This window comes from Tamandua tetradactyla, chromosome 13 (genome assembly GCF_023851605.1).
Source record: "Tamandua tetradactyla isolate mTamTet1 chromosome 13, mTamTet1.pri, whole genome shotgun sequence".
Taxonomy (NCBI): Eukaryota; Metazoa; Chordata; class Mammalia; order Pilosa; family Myrmecophagidae; genus Tamandua; species Tamandua tetradactyla.
The window spans coordinates 42,546,594-42,562,411 of NC_135339.1; the positions used below are offsets into that span (position 1 = coordinate 42,546,594).

The following is a 15,818-nucleotide window of genomic DNA, read 5'->3' on the forward strand; positions in this document are numbered from 1 at the left end:
GCTTTGCATCTGATTTTTTTGAGATCTTTCCATCAGCCCTGATTGTATTCAACAGGGCTTGGTACTTGCTGATAAAGTGAGGCAAGAAGCATGCTCAAACTTTGTGAGAGTATTTGTTCCATTTCTCATTTGACTAACCTAGCTAAAGGTTAATCAATTTAGTTGATATTTTCCATGAACCAACTTTTAGTTTGTGGGTTTTCTCATGATCTCTCTTTTTTCTATTTCACTTATCTCCACTCTAATATTTGTTATTTCCTTCCTTCTGCTCACTTTGGGTTTAGTTTGGTCTTTTTCTCTAGTTATTCAAGTTTTGAGGTTAGATCTCTGATTTGAAATCATTCTTCTTTTTTAATGTAGGCATTTAGAGCTATAAATATCCCTCTTAGCACTGCCTTTGCTGCATCCCGTAAGTTTTGATATGTTGTATTTTCGTTTTCATTAGCCTCAAGATATTTCCTAATTTTGCTTCTGATTTCCTCTTTAACCTATTTGTTGTTAGTGTGTTGTTTAATTTCCACACATTTGTGAATTTTCATTTCTTCCTCTGCTATTGTTTTCTAACTTCATTCTGTTGTGGTCAGAAAAGAAACATTACATGAATTCAATATTTTTTAATTTATTCAGACTTGTTTTGTGACACCACATCATCTATCCTGGAGAATGATCCATGTGCACTTGAAAAGAATGTGCATTCTGTTTTTGTTGGTTGCATTGTTTTATATATATAAATATATATATATATGTTGGTTATAGTTGGTTAGAGTATCATTCAAGGATTGTGCTTTCTAACTGATCTTTTGACTAGAAATTTTATCCATTATTGACGGTGGTATGTTATAGTTTCATATTATTAATGTAGGACTGTCAATTTCTCCCTTCAAATCTCTCAATATTTTCTTCATATATTTTGGGGCCCTGCTTTTAGGAAAAAATATATTTGTAATTGTACATTTTCCCTTTATCAGTACCTTTGTCCCTCATAACTGCTTTTTGCTTCAAGTCTATTTTACCCAATATTAGTATAGCCACCGCAGTTCTCTTTAGGTTACTACTTACACGGTATATTTTTTCTATTCTTTTACCTTCAACCTACTTTTTTCTCTGAATTTAAAGTGAGTCTCTTGCATAGAGCATATAATTGGGTGATGCTTTTTTATCCATTCTGCCAACCTCTGCCTTTTGACCAGAGAGTTTAATCAATTTACATTTAAAGTCACTACTGATAATATAGGACTTTCTTCTGTTATTTGCTATTTAGCCTTTGTAAGCCTTATGGCTTTTGGCCCCTCACTTCCGATAATGCCTACTTTTATGTTTATTTGATGTTTTTGGTGTGTACCGTATTGCATATCTCCTCATTTTTACCTGGATACATTTTTCATCCACCATCCTTGTGGTCACCATAGGCTTAAAAGTTAACATCCTAAATATATAACAAACATGTTTAGTTTGATGCCAAATTAACTTCAATAGCATGCATATATATTTTCCTACACCATTCTGTACTCTCACCATTTTTTGCACATCTTATGACATATCTTTTTACATTGCATGTCAAAAGACATAGATTTATCATTAGCTTTTATGCATTTGATTGCAGCAACCATAGGAATTAAGTGGAGTTACATACCATACAAAGCTCTACAATAATACTAGAATTTATAATTAAGCAAATGGTTTTCTTTTTTTATGCCACTTTGAATCAATGTCTAGTATGCTTTCCTTTCAGTCTGAGGAAAACCCTTTAGCATTGCTTGTAGAGCAATGTTTTTGTTTTTCTTCAGCTTTTGCTTTTCTGAAAATGTCTTAATCTCTCCTTCATGTTTGAAAGAAAGCCTCATTGGATATAAAATTCTTGTCTGGCATTTGTTTATTTTCAGCATTTTAAGTGTTTCAACTGCTGTTTTCTTGCTTCTGTAGTTTCTGATGAGAAATCAACACTCGGTCTAATTGAGACTTCCTTGTGCATAAAATATCACTTTCCTGTTGCAGCTTTCCAAACTCCTCTTGTACTTTGCATTCAATAGTGTGATAAATATGTGACAGATTGTATTTTTCTTCATGATTATCTTATTTGGCCCTCTCTGAGCTTCTTATATATATGCATATTCACATTTTGGGCTAAGTCTGGTAAGTTCTCTCTCATTTGTTTGAATATTCCTTCTCCCCTTTTCTCTCTTCTTCTTCTGGGGCTCATATAATATGTATATTGGTTTGCTTGATGGTGTCCCAGAGGTTTCTTAGGCTATATTAACTTTTACTATCTTTTTTTTTTTTCTTTCTGCTCCTCAGCCTGACTCATTTCAAATGTCCTGTCTTCAAGTTCACTGATTCTTTCTTCTGCCACCTCCAATCTGCTCTTGAAACCTACCTGGATATTTTCATTTCAGTTATTGTAATCTTCAATTCCAGTACTTCTGTTCAGTTCCTTGTTAAATTTTCTATTGCTTTACTAAGACCCTTATTTTGCTCATCCTTTGTTGTCCTGATATCTTTTAGTTTTTTTTCCATGTATTTTCCATCATCTCTTTGAACTTTCTTTTTTTAGCACCAGTGATCTTTATTATCCATTGTATTATCCCAGGGCAAAGAGGGGAAGGAAAGAAGGTCAGCATGTGTTACAAAATGATAGCAGAAGAGAAAAGAAATGCCCAGTACAAAATCAATCATCACATTAGCATACCCCGGTGATACAGTCACCAAGGCCCAAGGGGGCTCAGTCTCCTGCAACACAGGAATGAAGGGAAGAGATCAGGGAAAGAACAAACATGTATACACTTTTTACTATCCTTTCCTCCTCATAATTTAAAAATTTCAAACAAAACTTTGCTTCTAGCAGTATATATGGAATTGCATTCTTCTTTCTCCTATTAAACTAATCTTATGTGCACTTTAACATGTTTCTTGCACTTGTATACAAGTTCTTGAGTGACTTGGATATACATTCATCTTCCCTTTTTTGATCTCTCACCTCTATTTTCTACATGGAACCCAGTCCCCATTGTTTCTCTCTATCCTGTGATCGATGATTAAGTAGGTTTAGTCAGTCCAAATGCAACAATGTTAATCATTTGGCATGAACCATGTCAAGGAATGCACTTAACACAGAAAGCTGTGAATTAGGAATGGAGTGTTCCTAGATTCATCCGTTTTTTTGCACAAATATTAAAAAGTTGTGGAGATACCCCCAAATTAAATGTGTAATGGGGATTGGAGAGGAAGATTTGGAGAGGGGTTCTGAGGTAAGCTTTTAGGACAGAAGATCTAACCCAAAAAAGGAAATAGGGGAAGGGGAACACAGAAGGATGTTCAAAATCTCCACTTCAAAAGGGGCCTCCAAACATATGTTTCAGATCCTTTTGGTGGGTGCAGAATCTTCTGTCAAAGATGCTTTGGCTATTTTTCTTTCCTCATAAAAAATAAGTTTGTAAACAATAAAAAGAAAAGAACACAGAGAAAGACCAATACATTATATTTACTCTAATTAGGGCATCTAGCAATCACCAAATCAGTGACTTGTGAAATTCTACAAAGCCCAGACAAATAAGATAACTTTAATGGGGCAGCATTTGGGGGAGGCAAGAACCCAGGATCAGACAAGCATTACTAAATGTGCCCTATTGCATTTGCCCCATTTCAACACAGTGAGGTTGGTTTGCAGCGATCCTATACATGTAAACAAAACTCTCTTTCTCCTTTAGCTACCATGACACTATAATCACTGCTGCAGCAGAGTAGGACATGGGCTTCAGGCACCACAAAGAAGCTTTCCCTTATGGTCTTTCTGGAAGCCAAGCAGGAAAAGTTTAGAATTTTGAAAGATTATGGACTGTGGTCTTTGCTTCAGTTGTGCATCCTTGAACACACACACACACACATTCATTGTACATGGCAGGCTTGGCCTAATCCAATGAAGGATGGATTTGGTGTGCCAAGTAAGTCCTATGCCCTAGGATTAAGAAGTTGAAAACAAGAATCCCTTATTACATGTGTAGATAACTTTCACCTAACCTTGGCGTTTTATCTTGACCTTTAACCTGGACCAACCTCTCCTAATGTCTCTGTACCACCTACCCATTTAGATTAATTTCAAGTCTTCCAGTAGAAGGAGATCAGGTCAATGGGGCAACCCAATTAAAACCTAGTCTTGCCTGAAAGACTCTCAAGGTAGAGAGATTTCAAGAGGACACAGTGGCAGAAAAGCCAGCTCTCATTGGCAAAAAGGAGGTTCTTCAAATAGGTGCTCTTTGTGGTGATAAAACAAAAACAAGAAAAGTGTATTCCTGCTGTGCAGATCTGGAGCTGCTTCTGACTTATCCCTGAGATTGCCCATGTACCTGAGAAGATAGTGCAGGAATGAGGGCCTTAGATTAAAATGTACAAAAACACAAAACTGGAATATTTATATTAAAAGAAACAATTTAAAATACAAAGGGTAGGTGATTCACACATAGCAAGCATAGCTGGCATTCTGGAGAAAGTGGGAACTAAGGTGCAATTATCCAAAGGAGCAAATAAAATCCTATTGGCTCAGAATAGAGTAGTATTGAGCTTAGGAGCAGTAGGTCTGCAGCTCTCCCACCAACCACCCTTTTTGCCTATCATCACAATCCACTGCTTGGGACAGTTCCCAGAATCCTGCCCAGCAGTGAGTTATGAAGAGACAAGACATGAAAAAATGCTGACCTCCCCCTGAGAGATTCACTCCCACATAATGTAGTGGCTCCTGGGTTGGGTTCATCAATTGCACTCATACTTAATCTTTTCATTCTGGCATGAGAAATGTTTTTATAAATCCTCCTTTCAAAGGAAAACAGCTTCCCTATCTAGGCCACTGTCAAAAAAACTGGAAATTCAAGGGACATTTTATGCCAGCTGTAGGGATATTTATTCTGAAAGCTCTCATTTGCGTTTGGATAGAGTAAGGTTGGAGTTCCTTTACATTACTTGTGTTACTTGCAATGGCAGAAAAGTCAGCTCTTATTGGCAAAAAGGAGGTACTTCAAATAGTTTCTATCCACCAAGATGGATGGAAAAGGAGGTGATGCTGTGTACCCCAGCTGAGATATACAGCAGTGCCAGCTGTCCCTACCCACTCTTTCCCACTTTCTAGACTCTGCTGATTGATACCTGCTCCTTGCAACTTCCTTATCACAAAAGAATTGGTCCTGTTCACTGTAGCACAATTCTGGGCCTCTGACAACAGGGAAGGGCTATAGATCTCTTCTTCTTCCTCCTGAAAGTGGAAGGGCTTTCTCTGTAACCTGGGGGCCTGCTGAGCTTGCAGTGGACATAAGGCCACCATATGCCTCACACTGTGGCAGAAGTGGCACTTCTTAGGCTGGGGTGTCAGCTTGCATTTCTTGGCATGGTGGTCTAGACCTCCACATCATCTAGATCTGTCTCCTTATGACATGTGTTTTTGCATGCTCCTCCCCTTTGGCTGCCTCTCACTCCCTATACAGAATACCCCACTGGTCCAGTGGCAGGGCTAAATTCCAAGCCGCTGGTAGACTTCTTAAAGGTGAACTCCACTGCCTTAACCTCCATCAGCTCCAGACGCTCTCCATGTGCTGCTTACTTTGATGCCTGTTCTAGTTTGCTAGCTGCCGGAATGCAACATACCAGAGATGGATTGGCTTTTAATAAGAGGGGATTTATTTCATTAGCTCTTCAGAGGAAAGGCAGCTAACCTTCAACTGAGATTCTTTCTTACATGGGAAGGCACAGGGTGATCTCTGCTGGCCTTCTCTCCAGGCTTCTGGGTTCCAACAAGTTTCCCCGGGGTGATTTCCTTCTGCATCTCCCAGTGCTGAGATGAAGTATGCTGAACTGCTTGGGCTGTGCTACGTTGAATTCTCTCATTTAAGGACCAGCCAATTAAATCAAATATCATTCATTGCAGCAGGCACACCTCCTAGCTGACTGTAAATGTAATGAGTAACAGATGAGGTTCACATGCCATTGGCTCATGTCTACAGCAATAGAACTAACCACCTTCATCTGGCCAAGTTGACAACTGAATCTAACTACCACAATGTCCAAAAACGTCCACTAGGGGTCAAGTGCGACCCCTGCCCAGGCTGTCATGGATGGGAAGCTGAACACCATGTGCATGTTGAACCACTCACAGATGCTGGCACTATGCAGCAGCTGTGGCTACTGTGCCTCCTGGGTCACATTTTCTTGTGCTTCCTCCAGTGCCTTGGTACAGCCACCTATGAACTGCTAGCTAGATATGGAGCCCACAGTCATCTGCTGAGCATCCAACCCTGGGGCCCTGGTTGGACGGCTCTTGTCCCCAGAGAAGTCTGGAGGCCTCCTGGAGCATCGTTATGGTCATTTTTCAAAGGTTTTTCAGGTATGTCCACACTCAACTTCTTCATTGGTGTTTTCAATATTTTTATTTTCTTTCTTGAGAATGGATCATCATCTTCTGTTTCTTTGTCTCATATTCTTTTGTTGCACATTGTATATTATAATATTTTGAAATGTTAATTCTGGGATTTATTCCCTGAGATGTCTGTTTCTTGATTTTGTAACCAGTTTATGATGAGATGGAGATTTTCTTGAGCTTCAGCCTCCTACCAAAGGTGAATGCAGTATGCAGAGTTTTCCTTGTGTTTCTGGGTCTCTGTCCTGTCTTAGGCTTTTGTGTGTTAGTTATTTTTAGTTCCCCTGCTTACAGGAACCTAGTTGTACCCTTTGTTACTGAGGAGACAGACTTCCATCTCTTGGGTGTTTGAAGCTGGCAGGCTTTTGTTCCTAATTGTCCACCTTTATAGTTTGTACACTTCTTTCATTGTTTCTCAAGCTGTTTTTGCCTGGAGAACAAATTTTGGGAGGAGATGCAGTTGAGAGGACTTCCCCAAGGTAGACTTTCCCATTGAAAGCAGTGTCAGGAGCCCTCAAAGGGGGCACAGACCAGCTCCAAAGTGCCTTAGGGAAGCTGTCAGAAAGGGTACCAAGAGCTTTTTAATGGATCCCCAAAACTGAGATTTCCTGGCCTGCCTAGCAAATGCAGCCCTTTAACTAACTGTCCCCTGCCACCATTTAAGTCTCTATTGAAAAAAGTCCATTGTCCAAGCAGATTAAAATAAAAGCTGGCCTCAGAGCTGAGCCCTCAGTGATGTGAATTCCCTAATCAAAAACCATGGCCAGTGATTGGCTATGCCCACCGCTGTTCTTAGGGAAGAAGATTTTCATGTCTCTTTCTGCCACCAATGAGTTAGCTAGGAACTGGACTCCACAGTGGCCTGCTGTGAGATGGGCACTGGTAGTCATCCAGCAGAAGGCAATTTACTGTTCTTTCCCATAGCTTATCAGCCTCTTCTTCCTCCCCTGGATGCAGTACAATGTTCTTCTGGCCTCTGGGATTTCAACATAGTTGTTTCAGACGATTCCTACCTGTTTTAATTTTTTTTGTGGAAGGCCTGAGTCCTGGAGCTCCCTACCCTACCATGTTCCTCTTAAGGTTTTTCTGTTGACCTACTAAGTTAGCTGAACTCATAAGACTGAAAAACAAACAACTTACTCTGAATATTTTTTTCATAATTTTTTTTCCTGGGAGTTATTACGTTACAGAAAGCTCAGGTATCATTTTCTTTAGGAAGCCTTGCTTACAATACCTGTATCCAGCATGGGCTAATATCACCACCTACAAGTTATCATAGCACCTCTATCATAGAACTTTCCACCGTTTATTGCCAGCATTTCTTTAGGTCTGTGTGTCTCCAGATTTTGTGTTCCTGGATGGTCAAAGCATGGGTGGGGATGAGGCATCACCATGTCAATCAGTTGATGGAAATTTCCTTACCAAAACTAATTAGTAAGAGCAGAACAAAAATTGCTTAATGCCAGTGTTTTGCTTGTTTATTCATACCTTGTTATCTTACTAAAAATAAAAAAAAAAATCCAGTTGTCATTTCTCTTTGTTAAGTTTAACGGCCCCTTGTAGTTCTTGCTTTTCTATGTCTGCCAATATAGCAGAGCCTTGGAAGAGAGTGAACAGTTTATCATCACTCTGATTAACAGCAATGTATCTATTCAAGTTTTTTTATGATGCTACAATAAAAAGGAGAATGAACTCTGTATGAGAGCAGGACAATTCATAAAATGGGCAGTTTGCCAATTTACAAAAAATTGTGGAGTTTATAAATATTCATTTGATTACCAAATTTGTATTAAATACATATAATACTAAAAAAATATATTTCATAATCTGTAATAAAAATTCAGCATTCCACAAAGGAATATCTTAGCTTATGTTGACTATTGTTACATAATCTGTAAAGACAGTGTCCATAATCCAGTTTTTTTTTAATTAAAAAAAGAATTAACAAAACAATTAGAAATCATTCCAATCTACATGTACAATCAGTAATTCTTAATAACATCACATAGTTGCATATTCATCATTTCTTAGTACATTTGCATCGATTTAGAAAAAGAAATAAAAAGACAACAGAATAAGAATTAAAACAATAATAGAAAGAAAAAAAAACAAAAAAAACAAAAACAAAAAACCTATACCTCACATGCAGCTTCATTCAGTGTTTTAAAATAATTGCATTACAATTGGGTAGTATTGTGCTGTCCATTTCTGAGTTTTTATATCCAGTCCCGTTGTACAGTCTGTATCCCTTCAGCTCCAATTATCCCTTCTCTCTTTTTTTTTTTTAATTAACGGAAAAAAAGAAATTAACCCAACATTTAGAGATCATACCATTCTACATATGCAATCATTAATTCTTAACATCATCACATAGATGCATGATCATCATTTCTTAGTACATTTGCATTGGTTTAGAAGAACTAGCAACATAACCAAAAAAGATATAGAATGTTAATATAGAGAAAAAAATAAAAGTAATAATAGTAAAATCAAAACAAAACAAAACAAAACAAAACAAAAACCTATAGCTCAGATGCAGCTTCATTCAGTGTTTTAACATGATTACTTTACAATTAGGTATTATTGTGCTGTCCATTTTTGAGTTTTTGTATCTAGTCCTGATGCACAGTCTGTATCCCTTCAGCTCCAATTGCCCATCATCTTACCCTGTTTCTACCTCCTGCTGGACTCTGTTACCAATGACATATTCCAAATTTATTCTCGAATGTCCGTTCACATCAGTGGGACCATACAGTATTTGTCCTTTAGTTTTTGGCTAGACTCACTCAGCATAATGTTCTCTAGGTCCATCCATGTTATTACATGCTTCATAAGTTTATCCTGTCTTAAAGCTGCATAGTATTCCATCATATGTATATACCACAGTTTGTTTAGCCACTCTTCTGTTGATGGAGATTTCGGCTGTTTCCATCTCTTTGCAATTGTAAATAACGCTGCTATAAACATTGGTGTGCAAATGTCCGTTTGAGTTTTTGCCCTTAATTCCTTTGAGTAGATTCCCAGCAATGGTATTGCTGGGTCATATGGCAATTCTATATTCAGCTTTTTGAGGAACTGCCAAACTGCCTTCCACAGTGGTTGAACCATTTGACATTCCCACCAACAGTGGATAAGTGTGCCTCTTTCTCCGCATCCTCTCCAGCACTTGTCATTTTCTGTTTTGTTGATAATGGCCATTCTGGTGGGTGTGAGATGATATCTCATTGTGGTTTTGATTTGCATTTCTCTAATGTCCAGGGACATTGAGCATCTCTTCATGTGCCTTTTGGCCATTTGTATTTCCTCTTCTGATAGGTGTCTGTTCAAGTCTTTTTCCCATTTTGTAATTGGGTTGGCTGTCTTTTTGTTGTTGAGATGAACAATCTCTTTTTAAATTCTGGATACTAGACTTTTATCTGATATATCATTTCCAAATATTGTCTCCCATTGTGAAGGCTGTCTTTCTACTTTCTTGATGAAGTTCTTTGATGCACAAAAGTGTTTAATTTTGAGGAGTTCCCATTTATTTATTTCCTTCTTCAGTGCTCTTGCTTTAGGTTTAAGGTCCATAAAACCGTCTCCAGTTGTAAGATCCATAAGATATCTCCCAACATTTTCCTCTAACTGTTTTATGGTCTTAGACCTAATGTTTAGATCTTTGATCCATTTTGAGTTAACTTTTGTATAGGGTGTGAGAGATGGGTCTTCTTTCATTCTTTTGCATGTGGATATCCAGTTCTCTAGGTACCATTTATTGAAGAGCCTGCTCTGTCCCAGGTGAGTTGGCTTGACTGCCTTATCAAAGATCAAATGTCCATAGATGAGAGGGTCTATATCTGAGCACTCTATTCGATTCCATTGGTCGATATATCTATCTTTATGCCAATACCATGCTGTTTTGACCACTGTGGCTTCATAATATGCCTTAAAGTCAGGCAGCGTGAGACCTCCAGCTTCGTTTTTTTTCCTCAAGATGTTTTTAGCAATTCGGGGCACCCTGCCCTTCCAGATAAATTTGCTTATTGGTTTTTCTATTTCTGAAAAATAAGTTGTTGGGATTTTGATTGGTATTGCATTGAATCTGTAAATCAATTTAGGTAGGATTGACATCTTAACTATATTTAGTCTTCCAATCCATGAACACGGTATGCCCTTCCATCTATTTAGGTCTTCTGTGATTTCTTTTAGCAGTTTTTTGTAGTTTTCTTTATATAGGTTTTTTGTCTCTTTAGTTAAATTTATTCCTAGGTATTTTATTCTTTTAGTTGCAATTGTAAATGGGATTCGTTGCTTGATTTCCCCCTCAGCTTGTTCATTACTAGTGTATAGAAATGCTACAGATTTTTGAATGTTGATCTTGTAACCTGCTACTTTGCTGTACTCATTTATTAGCTCTAGTAGTTTTGTTGTGGATTTTTCCGGGTTTTCGACATATAGTATCATATCGTCTGCAAACAGTGATAGTTTTACTTCTTCCTTTCCAATTTTGATGCCTTGTATTTCTTTTTCTTGTCTAATTGTTCTGGCTAGAACCTCCAACACAATGTTGAATAATAGTGGTGATAGTGGACATCCTTGTCTTGTTCCTGATCTTAGGGGGAAAGTTTTCAATTTTTCCCCATTGAGGATGATATTAGCTGTGGGTTTTTCATATATTCCCTCTATCATTTTAAGGAAGTTCCCTTGTATTCCTATCTTTTGAAGTGTTTTCAACAGGAAAGGATGTTGAATCTTGTCGAATGCCTTCTCTGCATCAATTGAGATGATCATGTGATTTTTCTGCTTTGATTTGTTGATATGGTGTATTACATTAATTGATTTTCTTATGTTGAACCATCCTTGCATACCTGGGATGAATCCTACTTGGTCATGATGTATAATTCTTTTAATGTGTTGCTGGATACGATTTGCTAGAATTTTATTGAGGATTTTTGCATCTGTATTCATTAGAGAGATTGGTCTGTAGTTTTCTTTTTTTGTAATATCTTTGCCTGGTTTTGGTATGAGGGTGATGTTGGCTTCATAGAATGAATTAGGTAGTTTTCCCTCCACTTCGATTTTTCTGAAGAGTTTGAGGAGAATTGGTACTAATTCTTTCTGGAACGTTTGGTAGAATTCACATGTGAAGCCATCTGGTCCTGGACTTTTCTTTTTAGGAAGCTTTTGAATGACTAATTCAATTTCTTTGCTTGTGATTGGTTTGTTGAGGTCATCTATTTCTTCTTGAGTCAAAGTTGGTTGTTCATGTCTTTCCAGGAACCCGTCCATTTCCTCTAAATTGTTGTATTTATTAGCGTAAAGTTGTTCATAGTATCCTGTTATTACCTCCTTTATTTCTGTGAGGTCAGTAGTTATGTCTCCTCTTCCATTTCTAATCTTATTTATTTGCATCCTCTCTCTTCTTCTTTTTGTCAATCTTGATAGGGGCCCATCAATCTTATTGATTTTCTCATAGAACCAACTTCTGGTCTTATTGATTTTCTCTACTGTTTTCATGTTTTCAATTTCATTTATTTCTGCTCTGATCTTTGTTATTTCTTTCCTTTTGCTTGCTTTGGGATTAGTTTGCTGTTCTTTCTCCAGTTCTTCCAATTGAACAGTTAATTCCTGCATTTTTGCCTTTTCTTCTTTTCTGATATAGGCATTTAGGGCAATAAATTTCCCTCTTAGCACTGCCTTTGCTGCATCCCATAAGTTTTGATATGTTGTGTTTTCATTTTCATTTGCCTCGAGGTATTTACTAATTTCTCTTGCAATTTCTTCTTTGACCCACTCGTTGTTTAAGAGTGTGTTATTGAGCCTCCAGGTATTTGTGAATTTTCTGGCATTCCGTCTATTATTGATTTCCAACTTCATTCCTTTATGATCCGAGAAAGTGTTGTGTATGATTTCAATATTTTTAAATTTGTTAAGACTTGCTTTGTGACCCAGCATATGGTCTATCTTTGAGAATGATCCATGAGCACTTGAGAAAAAGGTGTATCCTGCTGTTGTGGGATGTAATGTCCTATAAATGTCTGTTAAGTCTAGCTCCTTTATAGTAATATTCAGATTCTCTATTTCTTTATTGATCCTCTGTCTAGATGTTCTGTCCATTGATGAGAGTGGGGAATTGAAGTCTCCAACTATTATGGTATTTGTGTCTATTTCCCTTTTCAGTGTTTGCAGTGTATTCCTCACGTATTTTGGGGCATTCTGGTTCGGTGCATAAATATTTATGATTGTTATGTCTTCTTGTTTAATTGTTCCTTTATATAGTATATAGTGTCCTTCTTTGTCTCTTTTAACTGTTTTACATTTGAAGTCTAACTTGTTGGATATTAGTATAGCCACTCCTGCTATTTTCTGGTTGTTATTTGCATGAAATATCTTTTCCCAGCCTTTCACTTTCAACCTATGTTTATCTTTGGGTCTGAGATGTGTTTCCTGTAGACAGCATATAGAAGGATCCTGTTTTTTAATCCATTCTGCCAATCTATGTCTTTTGATTGGGGAATTCAGTCCATTAACATTTAGTGTTATTACTGTTTGGATAATATTTTCCTCTGCCATTTTGCCTTTTGTATTATATATATCATATCTGACTTTCCTTCTTTCTACACTCTTCTCCATACCTCTCTCTTCTGTCTTTTTGTATCTGACTCTAGTGCTCCCTTTAGTATTTCTTGCAGAGCTGGTCTCTTGGTCACAAATTCTCTCAGTGACTTTTTGTCTGAGAATGTTTTAATTTCTCCCTCATTTTTGAAGGACAATTTTGCTGGATATAGGAGTCTTGGTTGGCAGTTTTTCTCTTTTAGTAATTTAAATATATCATCCCACTGTCTTCCAGCCTCCATGGTTTCTGCTGAGAAATCTACACATAGTCTTATTGGGTTTCCCTTGTATGTGATGGATTGTTTTTCTCTTCCTGCTTTCAAGATCCTCTCTTTCTCTTTGACCTCTGACATTCTAACTAGTAAGTGTCTTGGAGAACGCCTATTTGGGTCTAATCTCTTTGGGGTGCGCTGCACTTCTTGGATCTGTAATTTTAGGTCTTTCATAAGAGTTGGGAAATTTTCAGTGAAAATTTCTTCCATTAGTTTTTCTCCTCCTTTTCCCTTCTCTTCTCCTTCTGGGACACCCACAACACGTATATTTGTGCGGTTCATATTGTCCTTGAGTTCCCTGATACCCTGTTCAAATTTTTCCATTCTTTTCCCGATAGTTTCTGTTTGTTTTTGGAATTCAGATGTTCCATCCTCCAAATCACTAATTGTATCTTCTGTCTCTTTGAATCTATCATTGTAGGTATCCATTGTTTTTTCTATCTTTTCTACTTTGTCCTTCACTTCCATAAGTTCTGTGATTTGTTTTTTCAGTTTTTCTATTTCTTCTTTCTGTTCAGCCCATGTCTTCTTCATGTCCTCCCTCAATTTATCGATTTTGTTTTTGAAGAGGTTTTCCATTTCTGTTCGTATATTTAGCATTAGTTGTCTCAGCTCCTGTATCTCATTTGAACTATTGGTTTGTTCCTTTGACTGGGCCATATTTTCAATTATTTGAGCGTGATCCGTTATCTTCTGTTGGCGTCTGTGCATTTAGACAGATATCCCTGGGTATTGGATCCAAAAGTTTGGAAGATTTTTCTTTGAAATCTCTGGGTTCTGTTTTTCTTATCCTGCCCAGTAGGTGGCGCTCGTGGCACACGTTTGTCTGCGGGTCCCACCAGTAAAAGGTGCTGTGGGACCTTAAACTTTGGAAAACTCTCGCCGTCCGGGGGATTCGCTAGCCGAAGCGGCTTGAGCCGGCCCGGGATCCGAGCGCAGGGAGGGTTGCTGGTCGCCGCAGCCCGGGAAAGAGCCTGTCCGAATTTCTTAGTCGGCCCTGGGCAACAAGCGTGGCGGGAGGGCACCAGCGGCAGCGGCCTGCCCGAGAGAGTGCACGTTCCCCGGGAGTCACGGGTTTGGAAGGGGCCTCCCCCACCCGTCACCGTTCTCTGCGGCCTGGGGGTTTCCGATCCAGTTCTCTCAGTTGGTCCGGGGGGCTGCGCGTGGTGTGGGCGCCAGCTGCCTTGGTTTCAGGGGACCGCCTCTCCAATTCTCCCAGCCGGCCCCGGAAGGGGGAAGGGAGTAACTCCGGCTGCTTGCCACCCCGCCCGGTGAGACCCACACGCCTCGGCGATCTCACCCGAGCTGCTTCTCTCAGCCAGCCAGCCGTTCCAGGATGGGGTGCGCTGTCTTTTTCATCTCTGTTGTGGCTTTGGGCGCTTTCTGTATCGTTTCTACTCCCCTAGTAGCTGTCCTGGAGAAGAAACTAAGATCCGCGCGTCTTACTAAGCCGCCATCTTCCAGGAAGTCCCCCATAATCCAGTTTTTATGCTATTTTTGGTTATCTTTTTGTCAATTTCCCAGTGTCTAAACCTTAATTTGTAAATTATAATAACTAGTAATCATGATTTACTATAATAGTCCTCTTGTCATTTAATAATGTATATTACTTTTCCTGTTTTTTGGTGCTTTTAACTTACTCTGCTTAATTTTTTATCATTCTGTCCCAAGGTCATATTTATGTTTGACATTTATGCAAGTTAAGATACTGATCACAATTTATCATGAAGTACTTTCTAGATTTTCTCACTTCCTTTTTGCCACTTTGTACATCTTACCTTTCCATGCTAAAACTTTCGCTACCAAGTTGTTGCATTTCAATTGCTCCTTGTTAGAAATCAACATTTCAGCATTTCATCTGACATAGGGTTGGTTCAGTCACTTATACTTTATTCAGACATATTTGATTACTTAGAATTTAATGTAACCATTTGCAGTGTAATTTGCCAAATCCTCAAATAGTAGCATATCCAGCTTAATTTTGTACTTCTATTTATGAGTAACAAAAATTTTGGCATTTCAATTTATTGTGGTTGATTGGAGTCTTTCTCTATAATTTTAAATTTAAAGTGAATTTATCAGATTTGAAATACCAATTGTTTTGGTTTGCTAAAGCTGTCAGATGCAATTTTCCAGAAATGGATTGGCTTTTATAAAGGGGATTTATTGGGTTACAAATTTACAGTTCTAAGGCCATGAAAATATTCAAATTAAGGTATCAACAAGAGGATACCTTCACTCAAGCAAGGCCAATCATGTCTGGGTGTTCTCTGTCACCTGGGAAGATACATGGCAAAGTCTCCTGGCCCTTCTCTTCTGGATTGTTTCAGAATTGCTCTTTCAGCGCCTGTGGGTCCTTCTGGCTTCTCTTGGGCCATTTTCCTTCTTAGTTTCTCTAAACACCCTTGGTTCTCTTAAAGGACTCTAGCAAGCTGTTTAAGACCCACCCTGAATGGATGGGGTTACTTTTCCATGGATACAAAGTAATCAAAAGAACTCACTCCATGGTAGGTCTGTACCCACAAGATTAGATTAAAAGAACAAGCATTTTCTGG

At 38.3% G+C, this 15,818-nt stretch overlaps 1 protein-coding gene and 1 pseudogene across 1 annotated transcript in view; one reads left to right on the top strand and one right to left on the bottom strand.

The window, feature by feature from the left end:
• PCDH15 (protocadherin related 15) overlaps window positions 1-15,818 on the top strand; it is a 1,748,268-nt gene that overhangs the window by 705,423 nt on the left and 1,027,027 nt on the right. The gene's annotated exons all lie outside the window — the stretch shown is intronic.
• Window positions 5,006-6,258, bottom strand: LOC143653377 (protein lin-28 homolog A pseudogene; annotated as a pseudogene).